General features: G+C 40.9%; 1 long non-coding RNA gene across 1 annotated transcript in view; it reads left to right on the forward strand.

Annotated features, from left to right (window-relative positions):
* Positions 1-26,493, forward strand: part of LOC136874836 (uncharacterized) — a 53,949-nt gene that overhangs the window by 24,175 nt on the left and 3,281 nt on the right. Inside the window, exon 2 of the long non-coding RNA XR_010860308.2 lies at positions 11,244-11,316. This is a non-coding gene — a long non-coding RNA (uncharacterized lncRNA). The remainder of the gene's footprint in view (positions 1-11,243; positions 11,317-26,493) is intronic.

Consider the following 26,493-nt stretch of genomic DNA (forward strand, 5'->3'; position numbering starts at 1 on the left):
CCAACAACGGGACGCTAAATTATGCGTCGCGAGAACAATATGTAGCTCGCCCCAAACAACAATAAGGCCACACGTTACGGGACGCCAATTATGTAACCTTTCCAAGGCATCTGTACATAAACCAGTTACCATTGTTCATAAATATGACGTTAGAATGGAGCACCATCGGTGAGCTTCGAACTCAGCCCGGTTTGTCGAAGCCTCACCTTCCCCTACTGGAATAGTTCGCTAGCCGAGTCGGTATCGCATTTTCGGGTCTGTGGACTGTCCGATGGGGCGGTAAGTCCTTTAGTAATAGTCTCTATAGTAGGGGGGGGGGGAAGTTAATTATGAGAGGAATACCATTTCATTACTAATGAGAAGAGAGACAATATCTTGTATAATAAATTTTTACTTATACTAGTGAAACACATTATTTACATGGGTATGCCATACAAACACCTTACATATATTAACTTGGGTGATCTTAACGTTTAAATGTTCGGTAGTCCTTTCTACACTTCATTATACGTTTAAATATTCAAAATTACGAAGGCGCTCCCTCTCGAACTATTATACTACCGGTACCTCAGACTTAGAGAGGCGTTTTCTCTCTAATTATTTCACTTTACATTTACACTAATCACTGTACACACAAATCTATTCAACATAGGCATACCCAGCTGTAATTCTGTTTGTTTGTCGAAAATTAATATATTCAATTTGCATCAAATTATGATATAAGTTTGCTAGTATCGTATGAACTGAAATAGGCAATTTACACTCCCAATCCCTTGAAAGTCGCGTTACAACAGTACTTTAAGTTATACGTTGCCAAATATGCAGTATGACAAACACGCCCATTTCATTAGGATTTTTATCAACACATATATCAGGACATTATTTACACAACGATGTTACCTATGGACAAGCATTTAGCGACTTCAATACCAGACATCATAAACAAAGTATTATGGCACTACCTGCAACAACTGGACAAGAATATATACACTTCACATACACATAATGGGCCGCAGGTGGTCTTATTTCACCTGCCGCTTGTGACAGGAGGCTTTACTGTCTCCTGCGATGAACTCAGGACCTTCTGAGACGGGGTATATCTGACCTGGAATTCCCTATACGCTGTGTATAATTAAAGAAATAAATTGGAGGGGTCCTTCATTTAATGCTCATTTGGAATCTCTGCGACGTTGGCTCTATTTAAATTAGCACACATAATCTTTGTATCGAAAGGAAAAGGAACTCGCCACTTGTATCTGTTCTATTTCACTGAAGAAACGCCTTCACTCCCCCGTTTAAAGGGGCTCATAAAACTCCCGCTGGGAGCTACCCGTGCCACACTTTCAAAGAGCAGTCCACTAGCCTTCTCGGGCAATGACTTCACGGCAAATAATCTATTCACTTCTTTCAATACTGGCCATAAATGGCATCACACAAATCACGGCCCTATATCCGGCCTAATCAACATATTCACATCGCGATATGCACCTCGCGTGTCTTAATGACAGATTCCAAGGGAACTTCACATTTCATTTCGCAATATATATTATGGCTACAGCCTGTTCAGCCATTTCATTTCCTCTCGGTACATCGACCACGATGCAGATCTAACGATGATCTCCTGCCATCAGGGTCCAAGTTAATTTGCACATTCGCGAACTAATTAGCGATGTAAGATATATACCCCAATCTCATGCTCCATTCGTTGTTCCAGCAGTTTTAATTTCTAGTAAGGAGGATTTCCTAAGAGCTTGTGAAGTACAAAAAAAATCAGTTACTGAGATATCTTTGAGGAATCCTATTGGCTGTAGAAAGATGATAACTGGAGTCGTTTACGTAGAATATTCAAGCCCTTTTACTTGACAGTACTTCACACATAATTAATCTGAGGTCCTTAAATTTACGTCATGCATTATCAAACCCTTGTAAAAAAAATGGAAGTATGGTCGTTCCCAAACCATGAAGAAAGTATTCCATAAAAGACCCAAATAAAAATGAAATTATAATTATTATCCCTCTGAAATGGCGTGCTTGCAGTCTACGTTATATCTAAGTGAAAAATTTACATATTTACAATGGGACACGACCTTCAAAGATATAAATACTTGGAAATGTACTCAGCCTTCTGGATACCACGTTCACAGCTTTACAGGGAGGCACTCCATGGATTTTAGACTGCTTGCATCACGTCATCGGTGATGTGAAGACCCATGATGACTTCCTGGCAGGTCACGAACATGACGGCTTGATCTGGTATGACGTTCTCGACGTTCTCTGCTACACCAGGCGAAGACAGCTAGGCGTCTGGTTCTCTCTAATATGCAGGCAAAATTCTGGCATTCAGATGGGCGTCGGCGTTCACTCCGGCGTTCACGTAGACATGTAAATGAGGGGAAATTATCTCAAGTGAATACGTTAGTTTATCACACACCACAATTTGAACATATGGTTGGATTTGCTCAATAGCACGAGCATTCCAACCTAATGTCGGTAATGTCCCAGAAGCCCGACATTAATCCCTTCTCATTTATCTATTCTTCTCGTAGGCAGCGATTATAGGCCCAGAAATTTCACTAGTTTCCCTAGAAACGACAGTGGTTAGGCCACTAATGTATTAGCATTCTCATATTCATGACACTAGTTCAGGCCTGTTCTAATGCACTTAGCCGTAAGTCGAGCTCTCAACTGTACTGCGGGTTATTTTAACGTGGCGCTGTCCTCAATTAGGTCTAACTGAGCTGTTCACTGACTTTCTTGGTAATTCATACTGATATCAAGCACGTACGCTCCACCCACTTCGCTAAGTACGTCACTATATATGTTAACTGAGCCGTATTAACTTAGACACATAGGAGGCTTGATGTACGACCTTTTCTACACAAGGGTATCAGTTATTACGGTTTCGTACCGTTCCTATTTATTAATTTGCGGCACACTGTACACACTAACATCTCACTCAGAGGGTGATTATTTCCACATACTCACAGAATTTAATGAATCACTGTATTACACTACTCAAATTACAAGATTATTTCTTCACAAACGACTCACTCACAAGCCACGACCAAATACTACCGTACTGGCATTACAATAAGAACGCACTGGTTGGTGTCTCCTTCTCAGCTCATGAATATATAGGCGCGCTACGCTAGAGACCCGAATGCTGAGGGTGGGGGAAAAAATGCAATCCTTTCTCACACATTGGTCCGTTAATACGCAACGTACAGTAACGAACAGGATATCAAAATGTAGCTCTTGTATTCCCATCTCCACTGAGTGACTGTTATTAAAATAACTTCGTAGGTTCTGAAGCAATCTTAAAAGCGTCCTTTAATTTCTGGCGGTGAATGATGACGAGCACAGGGGATTCCTTGTGTTCCCTGGCACGGTTAGAGTCCAACATCTGTTAGTCATTAAGACGCGCCCTTGTTTACAGCGCAGTTATCTCTCTGTCAGTTAAGTAGAGCACTTCTCGGTCTCATAATTATGCGTAAAATTCCCTGATTCAAATGAATGTTTGCGCTTAATTATCCAGTGGGTATTATGCGATTTATAAAAATTAACAGAAATAAAACAGCTGAACGCGATAAGTTGGTAGTGGTGGATGAGCGAGGAAAACATGTTATAATGTTAGTTTTCACGTTGGACCTACTCTCTGGGCTCAGTTAGTGACCTAGATTCTTTGTCACGTGATAACGCGTATGGTTTCATCTCGCTCGTGGTGGGAGTGAGAGAGTTTCGAGTACAAGCGCTCTTGCACCGCCTTGCTGCTAATTACCAGCAACTAGAGCTGGGTCGCGCGACTCTGGATATTGCAACTCGAGTCCTGGAGCGGGCAGAAAAATTCTGACTTGGGCAGTTTTTATCGTAGAATGACGCGGAAAACGGCATATTTCATCTCCTGGATATCATGACATACTATAGGTGACGTTGTGAACGGTCACAATACCTTAAGATTGGCTTTAGCCCTCTTCCAAAGATCTTTAATATTATCCGGATCTATTGTCTCGGGTAGAATGTCACTCAGAGACCAGAGGTTAGAGAGCGGCGTGTTGGGAACAAATTTGAACATCAAAGAAGCTGGAGTAAATTTATGTGATTCATGAACCGCCGAATTCAAAGCAAAAGCTAACCAATGCAGGGACGTGTCCCACCTGGAATGATCTTCATGATGATAGGCAATAAGTGCGGACCTGAGATTACGATTAACCCGTTCAGCCAGAGATGGTTGAGGGTAATAAGCAGAAGTAGTTACATGAGAGATGGATAAGTCAAAACAGAATTTACAAAATAAATTAGATGTAAAAGCCTTAGCATTATCAGATACAATATATTGGCACGGACCAAAAGAAGCAAAAATAGAATTTAGGCAAGTAATGGTGGACTGAGCGGTAGCCAGCTTAGTCGGAAATAACCAAGAAAATCTTGTAAAACCATCTACACATACAAAGATGAATTTGTTGGCATTTCCCTTCGACTGGGGGAAGGGTCCTACATAATCAATATACAGGCGTTCCATGGGGCGCAACGCTTGATGTGAAGACAAAAGGCCTACCTTGGTGGACATGGTGGGTTTACTGAGCAAACAAGATTTACAAGCTTTTACAAGTTCACGGATTTCACCGTCCATACCTTCCCAGATGAACATTTCACGAATCTTTTCACGAGTTTTAAATATTCCCAGATGCCCCCCCAATGGGGTCTCATGATAGTATTTGAAGATCATAGGCACAAGGACAGCTGGAACGACAACCTTCATCATCTTATCATGCCTCGATGGGCAACATAAAACACCATTCCTCAGAACATAAGGGACAACATGTTCCCCAGAAGAAAGGGTTTCCATTATCGGAGCCAGCGTCGGATCTTCACGTTGGTATTTCTCGATATCCCTAAAGAGCATGGGAGCATCTGTTAGGATGGCATTAACATCAGATGGTGTGGACTCGGGAGGTGATGACCTGTCGACCGGTTCATGGTTCTCAACGTCGTTTGAAAACATACGGCTGAGTCCATCAGCGACAATATTTTCAGTACCTCTGATATGTCTAACATCAAACTGGAAGGCAGAAATACGGATGGCCCAACGGGCTATACGACCAGTACGACGCGGCCTACCTAAGACCCAGCTTAAGGCTTGATTATCTGTCTCCAGGTCGAATTTAACATGTTCCAGATAGAGACGGAACTTCTCTAAGGCGAATAAGACTGCCAAACCTTCGAGCTCATAGATGGAATACTTGGCTTCTTGAGCCGACAAGGTCCTAGATGCATAGGCGATGGGTCGCCTCCCTAGTTCAGTCTCTTGAAGAAGGACTGCCGCTACTGCTGACGACGACGCGTCGGTTTGGACGATGAATTTCTTCGAGAAATCAGGCATAGCAAGAACAGGGGCATTACAAAGAGCTAATTTAAGGTCTTCAAAAGCGGCTTGTTGAGAAGGTCCCCACTCGAATTTGATGCCTTTCCTACGAAGAAGGTTTAAGGGCGCCGCTCTATTAGCGAAGTTAGGAATAAACTTCCTGAAGAAATTCACCATACCAATAAACCTGGCGATGCCTTTGATGTCCTTGGGAGGTTTAAAATCACGGATGGCCTGTGTTCTAGAATGATCGACAGCTACACCATCAGGTGACACAATATGCCCTAGGAAAGACATAGAGGGCTTAGCAAAGGCAACCTTGGACAACTTAACAGTTAACCCAGCTTTACGAAGGCGATCGAGAACTTCTCGCAGATGATCTAGATGCTCTTCAAAAGTCTCTGAAAATACGACGACATCATCCAAGTAGTGATATAAGTACTCAAATTTGATGTCGGAGAAGACCCTATCTAGCAACCTAGTGAGTACAGCTGCTCCCGTGGGGAGCCCGAAAGGCACGCGGTTGTATTCATATAAATTCCAGTCCGTGGCAAACGCTGTAAGGTGTTTAGACTCTTCGGCAAGGGGAATTTGATTATAGGCCTGATTCAAGTCCAAGATAGTAAAGAACTTGGCCTTACGAAACCATGAAAAACAAGAATGAAGGTCGGGAAGGGGCACAGATTGTAACACCACCTTCCGATTGAGAGCCCTGTAATCAATTACAGGCCTGAAGCCTCCTTGGGGTTTCGGAACTAGAAAAATAGGCGAAGAATACGCCGACTTAGAGGGCCTAATAATACCATCCTTCAACATCTGATCGATAATTTCTTTCAGAGCCTTCATTTTAGGTGGAGATAGCCTATACGGTGGAAGACGGACAGGAATCGAATCAGTGACCTCAATTTTGTATTCAATAAGGTCAGTAACACCAAGAGTATCAGAGAACACCTCTGGAAACGACTGACACAGCTTACGAATACTATCAGCCTGCTCCTCAGGTAGATGTCTAAGATCCAACAACATCTCATCCTGGGTAGGCGAAATAGAAGAACATGATGCAGAATTACACTTTAATAAAGGGATGCTACAATTAGAGGCAAATTTGAAAGTGCAAGATCTACTCTGAAGGTCGAGCACAAGACCAGTGTGAAAAATAAAGTCCGCTCCCAATATAATGGGGCACGACAAGAGCTTGGCCACAAACAATTTAACTTTCCAAGTGAATTTAAAAATACGAATTTTGACCAATAAGGAACCTAGAATTTCTAATGGGGATGAATTAGCCGAAACATATTGAACAGGAGATGAGACATAGTCAGGTAGTTTACAAACAGATTTCAATTTAGAATACCATTCAGCCGAAATAATCGAACAAACACTGCCTGAATCTAAGAGAGCTGTAATAGGCTCGTTATTTAACTCAATCTTAAGAAAAGGAACAGGTGCGGGGGAATCCGCCGCAATCCTAAGACACTCTTTGGGACCTTCAAAAGATAAATTTGAAAATTGCTCGTTCCCTGAATTTACAACCTGTTTACCAGGGGCTGAGTCTCGGGAAGATGGATTAGTCGACTCAGCCGAAGCCACTAGTCACTTTTTATTATTGGCATAGGTAGAATTTGCACCAGAAGTTGAGCAGGAGGGGGTGCTATTCGAGTTTGGGCAATTCTTGGCGATATGTGAGAAAGCCCCACATTTAAAACAGCCTTGTGCTGAACCAGCTCCATTATTTGCCCTACTAGTTTTGACCAATGGACATTTATTGCGAAGATGGTCAGGCGACCCGCAAGCATAACATTTACGGGGTGTGACTGGTCGGCGAGGTGGAGGCCGAGTATTACTAAACGAAGGAGGGGGTTCTTTTGCCACACGCAAAGAATCGGCGTACCTAACTCCTTCCGCTGAGACGGCCAACGCTTCAAGTTCAGAGAAAGTTTGCGGGCACGCCGCGAAACACAAATATGACCTATAAGATGGTGAAATGCCTTCTACAATAGCCTGTACAATCTGATCTTCAGGAAAATGAAGGGCAAACACCCTAGTATAAAACTTAATGTCTTGTATGAAATCAGCCAAGTTCTCATCCAAGCGCTGTACACGATAATAGTACTTCTGAATCAGAGATGACCTCGCGCGGGCGGGAATAAAATTTGCAAGCAAGTGTGCATGAAAATCTTCAATAGATGACTGTTCGGCTATGGCTCTTACTATTTTGTCAGAAAGAATACCAATTGCATAAGGATAGATGATTTGCAAAATTTGACATGGAGAAAGAGAAAACACAAGGGCATGATCCTGAAATTCAACCAGAAATCTTAAAAATGAAATTACTTCACTGGTGGTATTAACTGAAAAGTTTCCAGCAACTGGGAAAATAGTTAGAGTTCGGAACAAAACAATGTTTAGCCGTCAAAAGGGGCTAAATTGAGACCCATTCAACCACGCTCTGCTACCACTTGTTACCGTGTTTTTGTGGTAGTTATGCGTGAAAGAAGGTGCGGGGTGGTGAACGGGTCTCAAGCTACTAAAGTAAAATTAATTAAAATTTAACCAGGTTATATTTTCTTTTCAAAAACAAAGAAATAACAAGCATGGCAGGTACAAAGTAGCAAGTCAAAGGGTAGTTACAATATTTACAGAATTTGGGCTTCGAGCCCTAAAAACACAATGCTTGGGCAATCAGCGCAGTTTTACCTCCAAACACAAGTTTCAACAGAGGGGCAGAAAACCCCATTCATGCCTAGGAGCCCTAGCTCCAAATTACACTGAAAAGCCTCCACGAGGCATACAACACTCAATTTTCAAAAGAGCCACTCGCTCTCAAATTTAAGCCTCTCCCAGGCCACACCAAACTCCACCTTCAAGTTGTCCTCAACAGACATAAACACAGGGGTAAAATACCCAATCTACTGAGGTCTATTAAATGCAAAGGAGGTTAATTAAATGACCTCTAAAATAACAATTTGAGAGGAGGCGAACTTGCACTCCTAATACACTTTGATTAAGACCTACTTGGCACTAGGCCGTTAATACAAGGGCTAATCCCATACTAAAGAGGTGACTTAAGAAGAGAACAATTTGTTTTACATTAACGAAGAATAGGTTGAGAAAAATAAGTTCACCTCAAAACAATATGAGTGGGAGCTCGAGAGGGTTAGCACTCTCTATCCCAGTATGTAGCTTTAAAAGAGAATATATGAAAGGAGTAGTTACATTTAGGAAAAGGTTACATGGTGGAACGCTTAGAACCCGCCCCGAGAGTTAAACTGCTGAGCTAGCAAAGAAAGAAGTTATTAATCGGCCATTACCTTGTTGCTGACCGCTGCCGAGGAAAGAGGCGCTTCCCGCCTCCTGCAATGTACTTAATACACTGAAAGATGGAACAGAAGTGGCCCGGAGACCCTAAAATCAGCAGTTTATATCCTCTCGCGGAAGGTTCTAGGCGTTAGGGAATAAGAACACCCTCCCACAAACTTTTTATTGGGTAGGATACAGCAACATATTCAAGTTGGGGGAAGATACCTATGATTGGTCAGAAATTAATAACAGAAATTCGGGATTGGTTAAATGCAAAACAAGGGGAAAGAGAGGGGTATACAGCCAACTTAAACAATAACAAAAAAAAATTTAGCGAAGACAAACATTTGAAATAAAAATTTCTCCAACAAAATAGTTCTTTGACTTCGCACTAGGGTGCACTATTGTTGATCTTCAGTAGTGTCCTCTAGAAGAGAAAGTTCATACTTCTTACTTCAAGTGAAACAAAACCACATCAAAAATGACACAGTTCGAAAACTCAAAATTTTCCACGTGGTGACATCTTCTGAGAAAGTAGAGAATTAATAGTGTAGATAAAGTTCAGACTTCCTCCAGCAGAGGAGTTTCAACAGGCGCAAATTTTAAATTATCTAGCTGTAGCCGGGAAGGGGCAAATATGGTTCCTCTCCACTTTCTTCAGTCTTTCCACCACTGGTGGTGACTGATAATTAGTTGATAGCATTCTGTTCATGGTTTGTTCCCTTTCTACTAGTTGCACCATGATATCAGCAAATTTCATACACTTTGTCCTCTTTCTGCCCATACATACTTCTCTTCCATAGCATTTGCAAATTATTTCTTCCAGATATAATGATTGTGTTAAATACCAAGGATGATCAGCAGCAATCTTTCCCTTTCTAATGGATGAATCCCATTTCATGCTATATTCCTCAAATGAGGCAACTTGGAGAAAACACAGTATTCATGCACGATAATGCTAGCACGCCTACATTGTTCGGAGAATCCTGCATAAGTATCACATATGAATAGAGTGGCCATCTAGGAGTCTTCTTTCCTTCTTTTTCTACCGCTTTTTCCCACACCTATGGGGTCGCAGGTGCAAACTGCACCGCACATGTAGATTTGGCCCTGTTTTACGGCTAGATGCCCTTCCTGACGCAACCCTATATGGAGGGATGTAATCACTATTGAATGTTTCTGTAGTAGTTGGTAGTGTGGTATATTGTCTGAATATGAAGAGAAGAGTGTTGGGACGGATACATACACCCAGTCCCCAAGCCAGAAGAATTAATCAGAAGTGATTAAAATCCCCGACCCGGCCGGGAATCGAACCCGGGACCCTCTGAACCGAAGGCCAGTACGCTGACCATTCAGCCAATGAGTCAGTGGCCATCCAGGAGTCCCAACTTGAATCTGATCAAACAAGTCTGGTACCAACTACAGTAATGCATATGAGAGAGAAATCCACCACCCTAAATACCATAAGCTCTTGAAGATCCTACCGCCACCCCCCTATGGATGGGAGTGGTAGAATAACACTCACGGTATCCCTTGCCTTTCATTCCTTGGTCAACTCTTGTTCCTTTCTGACCCCGACTGTATTACATATGGAGGCCTAGAGAGTCTTCCATTTTCACACCCTACATGACTCTTGTCTTTCTTTGGCTGATACTTTCATTTTTGAAAGTGTCAGACCTCTTCCATTTATTCCCTCTGATTAGTGTTAATAGAGAATGGTTGTCAAGTTGCATTTCCTATTAAAACAATAATCACCACCACCATCACCTTTAAGGTGCCTTATTTTGGAAGAGAAGGGATGTCTGCCTCATCTGAACGTTTGGTGCCTTGTCATAAATTTAAGAAGGCATTGTGAAACTGTTATCCATGCAAGAGTAACAATACTCCTTATTAAGGCACTTAACTATCACATGTGTGTCTGTGTCTGTTAGGTCATCAGCCCAGAGGCTGTTTGGATCCTCAAATAGCACCACCAAAAGTTATGCGGTTATAAGGAAACCGCAAAAACCAATGGCAGCACCAAAATGAGGCATACTAGGCAAGATGAGGAGTGAGGTAGTTTGCCATTGCTTTCCTCACTGAGTCAGAAAGTGCTATTGCAGCACGACTGACCCTATGAGCAACACCTTTCATAACACTCAGATGCTGCACAAGTCATGCTCTGAATGTCATTACTCAGCACCACCCATACCCCAGCAGCTTCCATATTGTCATAGCCATGGATGAGACTGGGACTTCGGTGGAAGCTACACTTTACTCTGGCCTGTGCTAAGAGATGGATACAAAAGTACTGTATCCAACAAGAAATGGCAGCTAGCGAATTTTATGTATGGTCAGGAACCACTTTATTAATGAGTTGTGCAATGATGTCTTGTCATATTGAATGTCCAAACAATGCTTTTCATTTAAATTCTTAATTGTTGCAAAGAGGAAGGTCTGTTTTCATTGCATGTCTGTTTTCATTTCAATATGTGTGTGCATCATGGAGCTATGAACTCATAAAAACAAGTAACCAAATTTATTTTTTGATCAGTATATTTTACCTGTAATTTACTAACTTGTATTATGTATTTTGTTTCAGATATTGGTAAAGTTGGAAGCGTAAATCCCAGTGGTAACACTGGTGAACATGACCAAGCATCGTAACCATAGAGGTAATGACAATAAATAGTCTTATATTTTAAAAATCTATATCAAAAATGTTATCAGTCTTTTGAATAATAAATACCCATTTATTAAGGTCAGATCACAATTACCAAGAAGATAATTTCCTTTGTGTTGTCTCACTTCGGAGAGATAGGATTAAAAAATCTTCAATCCTCATCAATATCAATCTTCTTCTTCTACTGCTTTTCCCACACCGGTGGGGTCACGGGTGCGAACTGCGTCGCACAATTTGATTTGGCCCTGTTTTGCGGCCGGATGCCCTTCCTGACGCAAACTCTATATGGAGGGATGTAATCTCTATTGCGTGTTTCGGTGGTGGTTGGTAGTGTGGTGTGTTGTCTGAATATGGAATCCTCATCAATATCAATAATACAAGTAAATTACAACGTTGTCTGATCCGACCCTCTTATGTAGAGGTCCTGGATCCTGAATTCAAACTGCTTCTCCCTCAAAGATTTTAATCCAGCTCTAAAGCTTGGAATAATAATATTCATCACTCAGTAAGATGGTCACGCGTTTTGGTTCGCGTAGCTATGAAAGCGTTGGTTTTTTTTCTCCTGTCAGAAGCACTTACAATGATTGAAGTTAATTTGGTAATAGTGCATAATATGTATATGATACGTGAACAATATAACATTGAATTGACTGTTTGTTTACACTATTGCCGCCCAGAAGTTAGCAACATCTATTGCATTTGGTGTAACACAAATCAGGTCTTCCAGAGTACCTGATATTGGACATTAACTACAATGGAGCAGGTGGGAGGACGTTCGCACTTCGCCACATCCACATAGCGGCGACTCCGTATGGAAACCCCATTTCATTAAGTTATTCTTATATTTAGTGACACCTGACTGTAATCTATCGAGAGATCTCCATGTGGTCCTATTCTCTGTGTATCCAGCGAGAAGTTTTTCACAGGGTGTGAACCATCCCTCAGGGCTGTTAAACCTTGCATGCTAGACATCAGTTCAGGAATGCTGTGGTTTCCCGACAAGAGCCTCTGTTGTTCCGAGGAAGCTGTTCCTTGATTTTAGTCATGGGGTTTCTGGTTAATATCCATGTAAAGAATGTGCTTGAGAAGTTTGTATCTTGTACATCTCACGTTTTGCCGCTACCTCTCTACAAATGTCAGGAAGTGCAATACCATCAAGGCATTAAAACTTGTCAAGAGGAGTGGGCTTTAAGCGCCGGTGATGATCCGACAAGTATCGTTAAGAGCAACATCTACTAATTTGGCATGACTAGATCGAGACCACACTGGGCTTGCACATTCCCCAGAAGAGTAATAGAGTGCAAGGGAAGATGTTCTTACAGTGGTAGGGTTAGCTCCCCATGTTGAGCCTGTAAACTTCCTTATAATATTGTTTCTGGCGGCCACTTTTTGTTTGGTATTCAGGCAGTGCCTCCTGTAAGTTAGAGCATGATCAAGGGTGATTCCTAGATATTCTGGAGTTGTGCAGTGTTCTAGTGTGATTCCTTCCCAGGTAATGTTAAGGGTTCTTGCTGCCTGTCTGTTTTTAAGGTGAAAAGTGCAAATCTGTTTTTTACTGGGATTTGGTCCCAGCTGGTGCTCCCTATAATAGTCAGACAATTCTGTCAATGCTTAGTAATTGTCTGTTCAACATTTTCAAAATAATGAGCTTGGGCAAATGTGGCACAATCACCTGCATAGATGAAACTCTGCATTCCCTCAGACAATGGTTGATCGTTAGTATAAATGTTGAACAGCACTGGAGCAAGCACAATACCCTGGGGTAATCCGTTCCTCTGCGATCTCCATCTGCTTCTTTTCCCTTGAAATTCAACAAAGAATCTTCTATTTTCAAGGATATTCCTTATGAAGCAAGTTAGTTCGTAATCTTGGTAGCATTATAAAGTTTCATAAGAAGTAGTCTTAAATCATAAGCCACTGTTAGATCTATAAATACAGCTCCTGTAATCTCTTTCCTTTTGAAACCATCTTCTATGTGCTGTGTTAGTTTCAACACCTGAGACATACAACTCTTCCTGATCTGAATCCAGCCTGTTGTGGTATGTAGACTGCCTCTAGCTTCTCCATTATTCTGTTTAAATTGAGTCTTTCAATAACTTTATACATATGACAGAGGAGAGAGATAGGATGGTAACTTCTAGGATAATCCTTATCTTTTCCTGGTTTACAAAGAGCTATAACTTTAGCTTTCCTCCAAAGTTTAGGAATCTTACAAGACTGGACACAGTTGTTCATCAGATCTAGCAACCAACATTTAGTTATCGCTCCAAAGTTTTTAATCTGCTCAACTCTTATATCATTAAGGCCTACAGCCTTCCCATTTTGACATTTAGTCAGGACAAGATCTAACTCAGCCTGAGTAAAGGGTTGTGGCAATGTAGTAGTTTCTTGCTCGGATTGTCTGATCTGACCCCATAAAGGAGATCCTGGATTATTCAAAACTCTTCTCCCTCAAAGATCTTAACTCATCTCTAAAGCTTATTGTAATAATAATAATTGTCATCATCACCAAGTGAGTGTCCAGTTAGAGTTAGAGTGCTGGCCATTGGTCCAGAGGGTCCTGGGTTCGATTCCCGGCCGGGTCAGAGGTTTTAACCTTAAATGGTTAATTCCCTTGGCTTGGGGACTGGGTGTTTGTGCTGTTCCCAACATCCCTGCAACTCACACACCACAAATAACACTATCCTCCACCACAATAACACGCAGTTACCTACACGTTGCAGATGCCGCCCACCCTCATCGGAGGGTCTGCCTTACGAGGACTGCACTTGGCTAGAAATAGCCACATGAAATGAATTAATTAATTAATTACATGTGAGCTTGCATTCCGGAGATGGTGGATAAAAATCCCATTGTCAGCAGCCCTGAAGATAGTTTTCTGTGGTTTCCCATTTTCACACTAGGCAAATGCTGGGACTGCACCTTATGTCATTGAAAACCTTCAACATATTAGCATAACATTAAACCACTAGGGGTGGGGAATCAAGTCATTTATGAACCCAGGCAATGCAACATGCACAGCATGTATTTAGGGGGAAAGCAACCTGAAGGAGGAGTGTCAACTAGCAGAGCATCAAATATATAAATGGAAATGATGTCAACTGCCAGCCAGAGTGGAGGTGGGAGTTGGAGTGGTTAGGAAGCAATTGAAATGCAAAGTGAGTAAAACTTTAATTGCGAGTCATATTTTCACCATGGCTACCATACCTACTGCCTTCTTATCAACTTTGGCATTACCATCTACCTCTACTAGATGGCAGAGAAACTGGAACTCTGTTGCATAACCTATGGCTGATTTTTAATTAATTTTGCAAAGTCAACAACAAATTTATAACAACTACCTTTGTTGTGTTTGAGCCCATAATCATGGAATCTAAAGGCTGACGCACTTATCCGTAGAGGGTGTTTCAGGCTTGGGATGACATCCAATCAATCTTGTGATTAAAGTAGCAGGGCTGTTGATGTGGAAAGCAGCTAAGCCTGACACAGAGGCAGATCCAGGGATGGGTTAATCAGAGCTTCACCCCCCCCCCCTCCTAGATATATTTACAAGTTTACAGAGTTGTTTTTGTTTGATGAAAAATACCAAACAGTTTTATTTCTGCCATAAATACGTGTCACCAAAGTTTTCACTAGGGATGATTAGTAGTATAGTGACTACAGAATGGTAACTATAGTAAGTATTGAACTCATCCTAGCAATTGCCAGAGGACTGACAACAATAGGCTGCATATTGGCATATGCTTTTTACCTCAGCAACCGCCGAGTCCAGGGGTTCCCATGAGAAGAACCATCAAAGTTCTGTTGCCCACTTGAACGTCCTGTGTTTCCTGATTACGGAGTTTCACTCTCAAGAACACATCATCAGTAATCGAGACCTCTGAACTACTACAGAGACATCTGAAGAGAAAATATTTGAGTTTTTACTCATGAACAGCCAACGGCCGTAGCCGTGTTGAAACACTGGATCCCGTGAGATCTCCGAAGTTAAGCAACATTGGGCATGGTCGAGAAGTGGATGGGTTGCCACGCGCTGTTGGTGGGGGTAAGAGAATGGAGGAGCGGAAAGGAACTGGCCACCCTACCACACGTAAACTCCGGCTCAGGCACACCTCTGCGGAGGTTCAGACCTGTCTTCGTGCAGAACACACCCTTACCTTACCTTACTCATGAACAAGAGGCTGAGTCCTGCAACATTGCAAACCAGAACATACAAGATAACATGCCCATTTGTACCTTCCATTTTACTTTATCATGATCTTGAAGCAATATTTTAATATAGAATGGCTGGTGGAATGATGATATTAAAAAGGCTATCAATGACAGAAACTGTGCAAGAAGATCCTTTATCAAGCAAGAACATGGGGAGATCAACATGAAGTACAGGAAAAGCTGTCACTTTCCAGAAAGAAAATATTACAGGTAAAACAGTTGGTTATAGCTGAAAAGCAGAAATGCAAAGAAGATCTGGCTACCAAAATAATGCAGGATGGAAATAAAAAAACTGTTATACAGTATTATTAAGAATAGAAGAACTCAAAATGATTCTATCCAATCTGTAGAACTTCTTAATAGTGAGGTGACTAGGGATAAGATCAAAATATTACAGGAGTTCCAAAGGCACTTTGAAACTTTGCTGAAGTGTTATGAAAATATCACTCCATTAGATGACGAACCTTATGATTTTTGCAGCACAAATACCACTAGCCTGACATGGTTGGAAGTATAGACAGCAATACCTAAGCTGAAAAACAACACATCAACTGGATCAGATGAATTAAGTGTTGAGATTATCTTTTTTGCTATTTGCTTTACGTCGCACCGACACGGATAGGTCTTATGGCGACGATGGAATGGGAAAGGTCTAGGAAGTGGAAGGAAGCGGCCGTGGCCTTAATTAAGGTACAGCCCTGGCATTTGCCTGGTGTGAAAATGGGAAACCACGGAAAACCATCTTCAGGGCTGCCGACAGTGGGGCTCGAACCCACGATCTCCCGATTACTGGATACTGGCCGCACTTAAGCGACTGCAGCTATCGAGCTCGGTGTTGAGATTATCAAAGCACTAGGAGAGGTAGGACAACAGTTGATGTACAGGGTACTAAATAGAATCTGGAAAGAGAATGTAATACCCAATGACTGGAAGCAAGGAGTCATCATCCTATTGTTGAAAAAAGGTGATAGAAAAAATGTACCAACTACAGAGGTATAACTCTGCTGTCACATGGCCTCAAAATCTATGAATCCATCCTTGAGAGCAGGATTAGAAAATATGTTGAACCTACACTTGAGGAGGAATAACATGGATTTAGACCTCATACATCAACTATAGACCTCATTTTCTTCACCAGAATGCTCTATGAGAAGTATTGGGAGAAAGGTAAAACACTTATTACTGTTTTTCTGGACATTGAGAAAGCATATGGCCATGTACCACGCAGGCATATATGGGAGTGTTTGAGACATAAGAAAGTGCCCGATGACATCATAGCACGAGTACAATGATTATATGATGAAACCAAGTGTTGTGTCCAGATCCAGGATGGAAGGTCAGGGTGGTTCAAAACGAAGAGTGGAGTCCAGGAAGGAAGTTGTCTTTCACCACTTCTCTTCATAATCATAATGGATGAAGTTTTAAAAGTGGTTAAAAGAAAGGAGCCAACAACTACTGCCCTGGTTTTTGCTGATGATGTAATGGTATGGGGTGAGACAGAAGCGGAATACAAACTAGACTAGATCTCTGGCATGAAGCTTTTACAACCTTAGCTATCAAAATCAGCAAAATGAGGACAGTTGGCTTGGTGATGAGTAGAAACTCTCCAACTGTTCATCTAAGAATTGAAGATGAGGAGATGGATATTGTAGACAACTTCCAGTATTTAGGTAGTGTTCTGTCATCAGACAATATCATACATCAAGAGATTAGTAACAGAATACAGAAAGCTTCCAAATTCTATCACGCTGTACATGGGGGTGTATTCTCCTTGAATGCAAGGCATTCATTGCATGCGTTATGATAACACAAAGAACTGTCTGATTTACGATTTTAGGTTGTTTCAGGTCAAATATTAACGATTTCATCTCTCAGAAGTTCAAAAGGTCCGCGCAACTGTACTAGTTCCGTTGCTTGATTACGTGTGGTGCTGGTGTAGTCTCGCCGTCTACTCCACTCTCGGAAGAAAGAGACAGCAAATGTAGGAGTTACGGACGTAAGGTATTCAATCTTAAAATTGCATTCAGTGGCAGACGTAGTTCTGAAACCCTCCAAACGATTTCGCTGCAATTGAAACTTGGTCAGAATTTGTCACCCCATACCCGTGCTACCCTCTGCCATCTGTTAGCAACTTGGAGAAGTCGACATGTTTACAGCGAACGGGACACACAGATTACCCCCCAGCGAGAACCCAACATGACGAAACTGACCAATGCCACTGGGGTGACTTACCTCCAGTGCTTGAGTTGTGGCTAACTAGTGAGTTAATTCATTGTGCGTTTTGCTGATTAGTGAGTTCATTCTGTGTGTGCTGTTCCTGTGCTATTCGTCGTTTTCGGTGTGTTATTATATTTTGCGCACATGTGGTATTAACGATGGATGAGTCTAAAACAGATATAATTGTAAATCAGTTTGAAAAGCCATTTACTGGCCGTTCGTTTGATGAAAAGATGCAAACAGTTAAAGCCGCGAGACCTCTACCTTCCCTCGTAAATTTCTTCTTGGTCTTCTTCTTCTTCTGCTTCTTCTTCTTCTTCTTCTTCTTCTTCTTCTTCTTCTTCTTCTTCTTCTTCTTAATCTGCTTACCCTCCAAGGTTGGCTTTTCCCTCGGACTCAGCGAGGGATCCCTCCTCTACCGCCTCAAGGGCAGTGTCCTGGAGCTTCAGACTCTGGGTCGGGGGATACAACTGGGGAGGATGACCAGTACCTCGCCCAGGCTGCCTCACCTGCTATGCTGAACAGGGGCCTTGCGGGGGATGGGAAGATTGGAAGGGATAGACAAGGAAGAGGGAAGGAAGCGGCCATGGCCTGAAGTTAGGTACCATCGCGGCATTTGCCTAGAGGAGAAGTGGGAAACCACGGAAAACCACTTCGAGGATGGCTGAGGTGGGAATCGAACCCACCTCTACTCAGTTGACCTCCCGAGGCTGAGTGGACCCCGTTCCAGCCCTCGTACCACTTTTCAAATTTCGTGGCAGAGCCGGGAAGCGAACCCGGGCCTCCGGGGGTGGCAGCTAATTACACTAACTACTACACCACAGAGGCGGACCCTCGTAAATTTAAAAACAGAAAACAAGAATTGTGTACGCACGTTCAATCCAGAAACTTACAGTAAAACTCTTTGGCTCGAGTTCACCTACATGTAATTAGGGTGAGTAGAATTGAAATTTACTTAATACATTGTGTTAACTGCATGGTTACTAGTTGCATGCCTCAGTGGAGATTCCAGGATACGCCACTGGCTGTACATCAAATACTTTGGGATGAAATATTTCCGTTAGTTTCCAAGACCAGCTTGTGCAAAATACATCTAGTATCTATATTGATGAATGGCCTGGAAGCAGCAACACTTACTGGACCAACAAAGAGTCATCTTCAGGCAACAGAAATGAAGTTCCTCCACTCTTGTCTACAGAAAACAAAACTGGAAAAAAATAAGGAATGTGGATATCCAACAACAGCTGGGATTCAAAAGAAGCTTGCTGGGGACTCTAGAAGTGAAGATATTGCAATGGTATGGTCACACGAAAAGAATGAACCCTCACAGGACTCCTTGAACATACTTTGACCACAATGTTCCTGGGAAGAGACCAAGAGGAAGACATTGTGATGTTTGCGAAAAACAGATACTGAAGGACCTTGAAATTAGAGATATGAACTGACGTCGCATATATGAGCAGCATCTGTGGATGGATAGGACAAACTGGAGAAAGCTCATACACAACCGCACTCGGCTTGCTGGAGCAAAGAAATGATGATGATGTTTCCATAATTTTTATCTTAATGTGATTTTAATTCAATGTGTTTTACTGAAGAAGACTCATAGCGAGTTGAAATATGTCTAATTAACACTCAAAAGATTATACTAATATATTGACTTAGGAGGATCATAAATACTGTTTTGGTATTAATGTAAGAACCTGAGGATATGCCATTCTTTGTCTAATAGCGTGTACATTTTTATAGGTATGTTATAGTGTTATATGTGCTAGAATTACAGTAGTGTTTTTGACAGACTGAAAAGCTTTGAAGTTGCGTTAGTAATATGTTTGTCAAGCCACTGATGAATATTTTTACATGATGAACATGTATTTATGTTTTATACCTACAGTGCCATTCATGAGTAGACATACAAATCTTAAATTGTCATTTTTCTTTATGTTGCTTTTGTTTTCAAAGCAATGAATGTAAATATTTTCTACAAGCAGCCCTTTTACTGCCAGAAAATGTAACAGTGATGGTATGATACTTCCTCAAATATCAGGGGTATTTACAACATTGCAATATATTTACAATGTTGCTCATACTGTTGGGAAGACTTTGTATGAATTTACAACATGGAAGCCTCCAGTTAACTTTTCGTTCCCTGGAAATTTGGAGGGCAAGCAGTCATGCAAATTCAGGAGGTAATGGTTAGACAAATTTAAGTAGCTTGCCTACAGTGAAGGATGGTGCAACTGTTTCTGAAAATACTGTGTACAGTTTGCTCCCTCGGAAACTGGAGTGGACATAAGAAACAGCAAACGAGTTATACGAACTTGGATTAAACTTTCAACATTTTCGGGCTCAGGACTTTGACCAGATCAAATATGTCAGGTAAATTTATTGGAACCCAAGCACTGATTTTGAATGAACAACCTCTGGTATTTTACACACACTGCTTTAGCCAATAACTAAACAGTGCATTACTAAAAGCTATGATATTAGGTGAATTAAGAATATGGATTATCTCTTCAGTGACAACATTTCTCTCTGCTCCTGCAAAAAGAATTTCTGCTCTTCAAAGAGTTATTAGTGAACGAGTTAAAAAGGACCAGTTAAAAGCATTTTGTCCTACTGATTGGGAAGAAAGACATGATAGCTTCATTGTATTTTAGGAACTAATGTTACATGTTGTAAGGCTTCTTGAACAAATAGAAGGAGATCCAGATAGTGAGACACTAAGTAAATCTGTTGCCTCAGGTGTGACTTTGAGAAGAAGTGAATTTACCATTGGTTTGGAAACAGCTGTTTACTGTTTGGCCCACACTGTGAAACTAAGCAAATTCTTGCAAGATCCTAAACAATATTTGTCATCTGCACTGTTTTACAGTTGAAAATAATGAGAAAAATTTCCAATGAAATGAGTAAAGACATTTTAATTGCATCAAGTGATATGGCTGCTTCAATGGGTGAAGAAATCTGTCTCCCACATATTTGTGGCAGGCAAACTCAAAAAATGAATATGTCAACTAAGGATCCTGAGGAAGGTATTATTCTTGCCTTTTGTTCATCCCTTGCCAAGCCATTTAGAATAACACCTTTTTTTTTTAATGTTCATAAAGTGACCCCCTGCTAGGACAGCTTATTTCCAGTAATTTTTCTTTTTCAGCAGACAGAATTGTTAAAGCAGCAGAGATGTATGAAGCACATTGCACAGCAACAAGTGATGAATTAAGAGCAGAAATATCACCATGGAGACGTAATTGGATGTTTCATCCAGAAGAAAATAGAAGGCCAAAAAATTTCATATATTAGCTCTATGTAATAAAGACCTCTTTCCTAATATTAGACTGTTGCTACAAATATTTACCATCCTGCAAGTCACAACAGCCTTTACAGAGAGAAGTTTCTCAGCTCTACATAAGCAAAAACCTACAAACCATAAGGAAAGGGCAATAAATGTTGAAAATCAAGTCAAAACTGTGAAGGCTGGGTCAAATGCTGGTCAAATGCTGGTCAAATACTGACTGATGTAAACTGCTAATATGTAACTGTACATAGTAAAGCTGATGTAGTACTCTAAACATTATTTAACTAGCATTTACTATACTATAATAATTTCCTTAAAATGAATTTGGAAAATGTCATCACTGTGGAAGAAGAATGTCCCAATTACTCTTTGTGTTTGCTTTGTGGTATTTTTGTTTTAAGTTAGCCCCTCCCTTTATGGAATCCTGGATCTGCCTCTGGCCAGACATTAAAAGATGCAAGATTAGATTATTATGTGACTATTAATTTGAAGTCATAAGACACAGAATGAATGGTTTTACATGTCATCCCAACCTCTCAGATGTGACTTTGTTTCAAAAATTTCACATGCACTGATTAGCTTTAGAACCATAGCTGCCTTGATGAGATATTAGTGACTATATCACACAGCCATCGCCCCTTCTTGATGTAGGCCTAAATGCTAAGCAATACAATAAGGGAATCATTGTGCTGCTTGCATGAACCCTAGTATTTGCAGGCTATTTGGATGAAGTCAAGTTGTCTTGGCAGGCCAAGTCCTTCTTGGGGCTATTAGCTAGATTAGCTAAGGTAAACATGAGAACACCGTCCATTATTCTCTGTTCTTACAGTGTTGTTTGTAGTGCAGTGTAGACAATTGTAAATATGTGAATATGGTTAAGAAGGGCTTGAAGTCAGAAAATATTGGTTTCTTTCACCTCTTTTAACAATAATCACATCAAGGCTACTATGCGTGAGGGTATACAGCAAGCATGTCAAATTCAAACCCCAAACTGGCAAAATAATGTGAGTGTAAGATCATGTGGGCCACAAGGAAAAGAAATAGTCATACTAATTAATCAACATTCTTTTCCCAATATCTGACATCTCTTTACACTCACTAACTTCCTTATTCAGAGATTAATATTATTTGCTGCAGCAGCTCTTAAGACTGAATGAAGAAAAGTGTTAACCAATGTGGATCTATCAGGAGATGCATTTTGTTTGAATCAGCACCTTGGTCCAAACATCAGGCACATTAATCATTTATCCATAGAGCCAGACAGTCCACGTCATAAAAAAATTATAAAAATGATGGTAATACATACAGAGCTAGAATAGTTGGTTATTCTTCACTGCCACATAGATACCAAGGAGCATGAAAAGTAACACATAATAGGACAAACATAATGAGAGTTGTGTGGAAAAAAGGGAGTAACAGATGGAGGAGACAAGGACAAAAATGAAAACATGAAAACATCAAAGGACAAAGGAAAATCTCCACACCCCCAAGCTCACTGGACAAAACATTAGTCACCCCCAGAGAAATCATTACAAGCATCACTTAATACCATGTAACTCCGCTTCTGGACTTGATAGCAGCCTGGATTTGGTTAGAAAGTGAGTCCACAAGGTTGAGCAGGTACATCACATCCAGGTTAAGCCACTTGCTGAGGATTTGATCACACAATTCCACCAAATTGTGTGGGATGTTGATGTTGGCATTTTACCCACTGTTCCAACATGTCCCACAGATTTTCAATGGGGTTCAAGTCAAGTGATTTTGCAGGCCAATCAAGATGTAATAGAGTGGGGGAGTGTTCATAAAACCAGTCACATATGCGTCCAGCCCGAAGAACTTTGCTGTTGTCATCTTGAAAAATCGGGGTATCAATAGCATACTCATCATGCAGATGTTGACTGAAAGGCAACACCTGATAATCCAGAATGTTTAAATAAACATGCTGGTTCATGATAGTGGTCACCTCAGTGAGCATCCCCAAAATATCACTGACCCACCTCTGGCTTAAACCTGACTTTGCACACATCCAGGATGAAATGCTTCATTTGGCCTACGGTGTCTGGCTCCATGGCTAAATGGTTAGTGTGCTGGCCTTTGGTCACAGGGGTCCCAGGTTTGATTTATGGCAGAGTCGGGAATTTTAACCATCATTGGTTAATATCGCTGACACGGGGGCTGGGTGTATATGTCGTCTTCATCATCATTTCGTCCTCATTACAGCGTGCAGGTCACCTACGGGCGTCAAATCAAAGGACCTGGACCTGACGAGCTGAACATGTCCTCGGACACACCCGACACTAAAAGCCATATGCCATTTCATTTAATTTAATTTGACCTTCGGTGCACTCGACAATGTGCATCAGTGGAATACAGACAAAAACATGATTCATCACCATATTACATTCCGCCAATCAGCTACTCTCCACATTTTATGATTCCTAGCCTATTGAAGATGCACAGCTTTATGTGCCTGTCTGAGCAATGTTCTCTTGCTAACAGGTTGGGATGGACCTTCATTCACTGACTGCAGCAATTCCCAATGGGTTTGTAAGCAATCTTGATTCAGAAGCTCGAAGCGTGTCTTCGGTCCCTCTCAGACAGGACATTTTTACGACCACAATTCTGACGTTGTGTTTCATGGCCACGTGTAGTACACCACTGCTTGTAGACATGTTGAACAGTCCGCTGTAAAACACCAACAAGTCTAGGAACTTCACACACCATATGGCCATGGGCATGACCGAACACGATTGCCTCTTTTTGCCACTGTCACATCCTTACATCTACCCACATTGACATACACTGACCGCTTGAAACATCAATGTCTCACTGATCACTACTGCCTTATGCGGTTGAGCACGGGACTTGTTTGCTGCACCATCTGTACAGGCTTAACGATCTATCTGTGTGTGCATCCTAGGGTGACTAATTTCTTGTCCGGTGAGTTTAGATAGGCTGTCTGCTCATCAATCCCAGTTCTTCTATATTCATCTCTTCTCAGCCCATGATAAGTTCATTTCTGCTCCCCAGCCTCACCTATCTTACTATAAATGATTTGATATTTCACTTTTTTTTTTTCTCTCTTAATTATGTAAATTTTTATGCTTTTTGTTATCTCACAGTGTTGAGATGGACTGACATAAAATCCTTCTCATATTTAAAAAGGCTGAATCCTAAATGGAACAATGGCATCTTAACTTCAGCACATTATACTACATTAACACTAAAACATTGCCAACTTCTTAGATTTAGATTTAATAACTAATCAGCTTATCTTAAGGAATGAAGGAAGTCATCAAATATTGTATTTTTTTGTGGGAAAGAATGACACATCTTAATTATATTTATTTACAATGTTATAGTTGGAAGGTGCCCAGAGAAAGGTTTGGGAAACATTGATGCAGAAAAACAAGGGTAAAGATATAATAGAAATTATTAGAGCAACAATGTGTTGACAAATGTTGTAATTGTTTAAGAAACCTGCTGTGGAGTAAAGACATAGCAATGAAGGCTAAGGAAATATTGTATACAAGATATGTTTCAAACCTATAACAACATATGTGACAGAGACTTCGCCTATGACAAAAAGAAATGAAAGCCACATCCAGGCAAAAGAAATTAAGTTTCTGAGGAGTATGGTTCAGATGATACAAAGAGACAGAGTTAAAAATGAGCAAGATAGAAAGGAACAGGTTGAGGTAGTCTGGATGAGCAATGAAAGGATGATATAACAGAGTTTGGAACTACAAATGGAGGGGATGACAGGTTAAGGAAGACCAAGAATACAATGGATGAATTTAGTGAAGGACAGCCTTAGAAAATGCAATAGGGACTGGACTACAGTAGTGAATGAGGAGTGGTTGAATGACTTGCAAATTGGAGAGGAACCACATTATCCCCAACCTGGAATGAACTGGACAAGGGTCAATGACAATGACTTGGAACGTTATTCTTCTATATTATAGTTACGTGCTTCTCTTTGTTGTTTCTCTGTGTATTTGTTTACTTGACTGTTAAAATCATATCCAAGGATAAGATAGCCACCCTAAGATCATAATTGAGGTTATAAACTGAAGTCCACTACTGACCCTTGAAATTGTTAGATGAAGTTTCCAGGGAAATATTGAGAACTAAGAACCCAATTGGACTCCAGCATACAAGACTGGAAAATTTATTTTATAATAATTATAAATTAATCAAGTACAGTATTAAGTCCTCTTGATTTTCTTTTCTAACAAGTCAGTTCAATGTATTGGGTTGTTTAATATGAAATCTTGGATTGTATTATCAGTCAGACGTAAAGGCATCTTACGAGTGATTACTGGTGGCAGCAACAGGAGCTATTCGCTTAAAATAGAGTGATACAATCTGTTACTTCAGTGCAAGAGATACAGTCACATCTTTGAGAGTTGTGAATTGTCTTCGTAATAATATTGCCATTGTTCACGTGTGGTGAGCTGCTGTCAGAGTTCAGCTTTTTTGTGTTCCTTCTGTGTTGTTTTATAAACCTGTAGTTCTTTGTAGAATAGAAATATCTCCAAAGAAATCTAAGAGTAGAAAGATCACATGCAATGTTTTAAAATGCACTAAAGAACAGAGAAGAAAAATCTCTAAAGCTGTGAAAACAAGTGTTAAGGATGTAGGTAGAAGGGAGTGTATAACATTGCTAGGCAGCATGAAAAAGCAGACAAAAATGGAAATCAAATCTTAACTCCAGGTAATTGTCAACCACATACAAAGAAGCTAAAACTAGACTAAGTTGGTAAAAAAGAGTACACCATTCTTGGAATATTATTAAGTATGTATGGAGCAGGAACTTGAACACACTGTGATTGGTGTTGGTTTGGAAAGGAGTATCCACTTCTTTTACACTGCCTAGCTATGTTACACACTGTCTTCTCACTCCTACCTACAGCCTCAGCAGTCTTCTTCACAGCTTTGGAGACCTTTATTCTTCCCTTCTTTACAAAATGGTTAAAATATTGTGGATGTAGCAGCCAGCTAGATGTTCTACCTCCAATGTTGCAGGTTAATGGAGTATTATAGTGTGTATTTCCATGAAGTTACATATATAAATATATTACAATAGCATAATAGCGTGTGATCCATATGTTACATTCTCAGCCTGCTAACCATCACTAATCATCATCATCATCATCATCATCATCATCATCAATATCCCACTCCAATCGCCCGGGTGTGGTTAACAAGCCTCCTCCACTCCTTGCTATCCTTCCACTTTTCCTGCTCCATTACTTCTGCCACATCCAATCCAGCTTCTCTAATTTCCTTCCAAATCTGATCTATCCATCCTTCTTCTTGGTCTTCCAACTGGTCTCTTTACCGTAACTTCTCTTTCCAATTCCCTTCTTGCTACCTGTTCCTTTCCCATTCTTTTTACATGTCCGAACCATCTCAGTCGTGCTTTCTGTATCTTTTGTACTA

Source organism: Anabrus simplex, chromosome 5 (genome assembly GCF_040414725.1).
Source record: "Anabrus simplex isolate iqAnaSimp1 chromosome 5, ASM4041472v1, whole genome shotgun sequence".
Taxonomy (NCBI): Eukaryota; Metazoa; Arthropoda; class Insecta; order Orthoptera; family Tettigoniidae; genus Anabrus; species Anabrus simplex.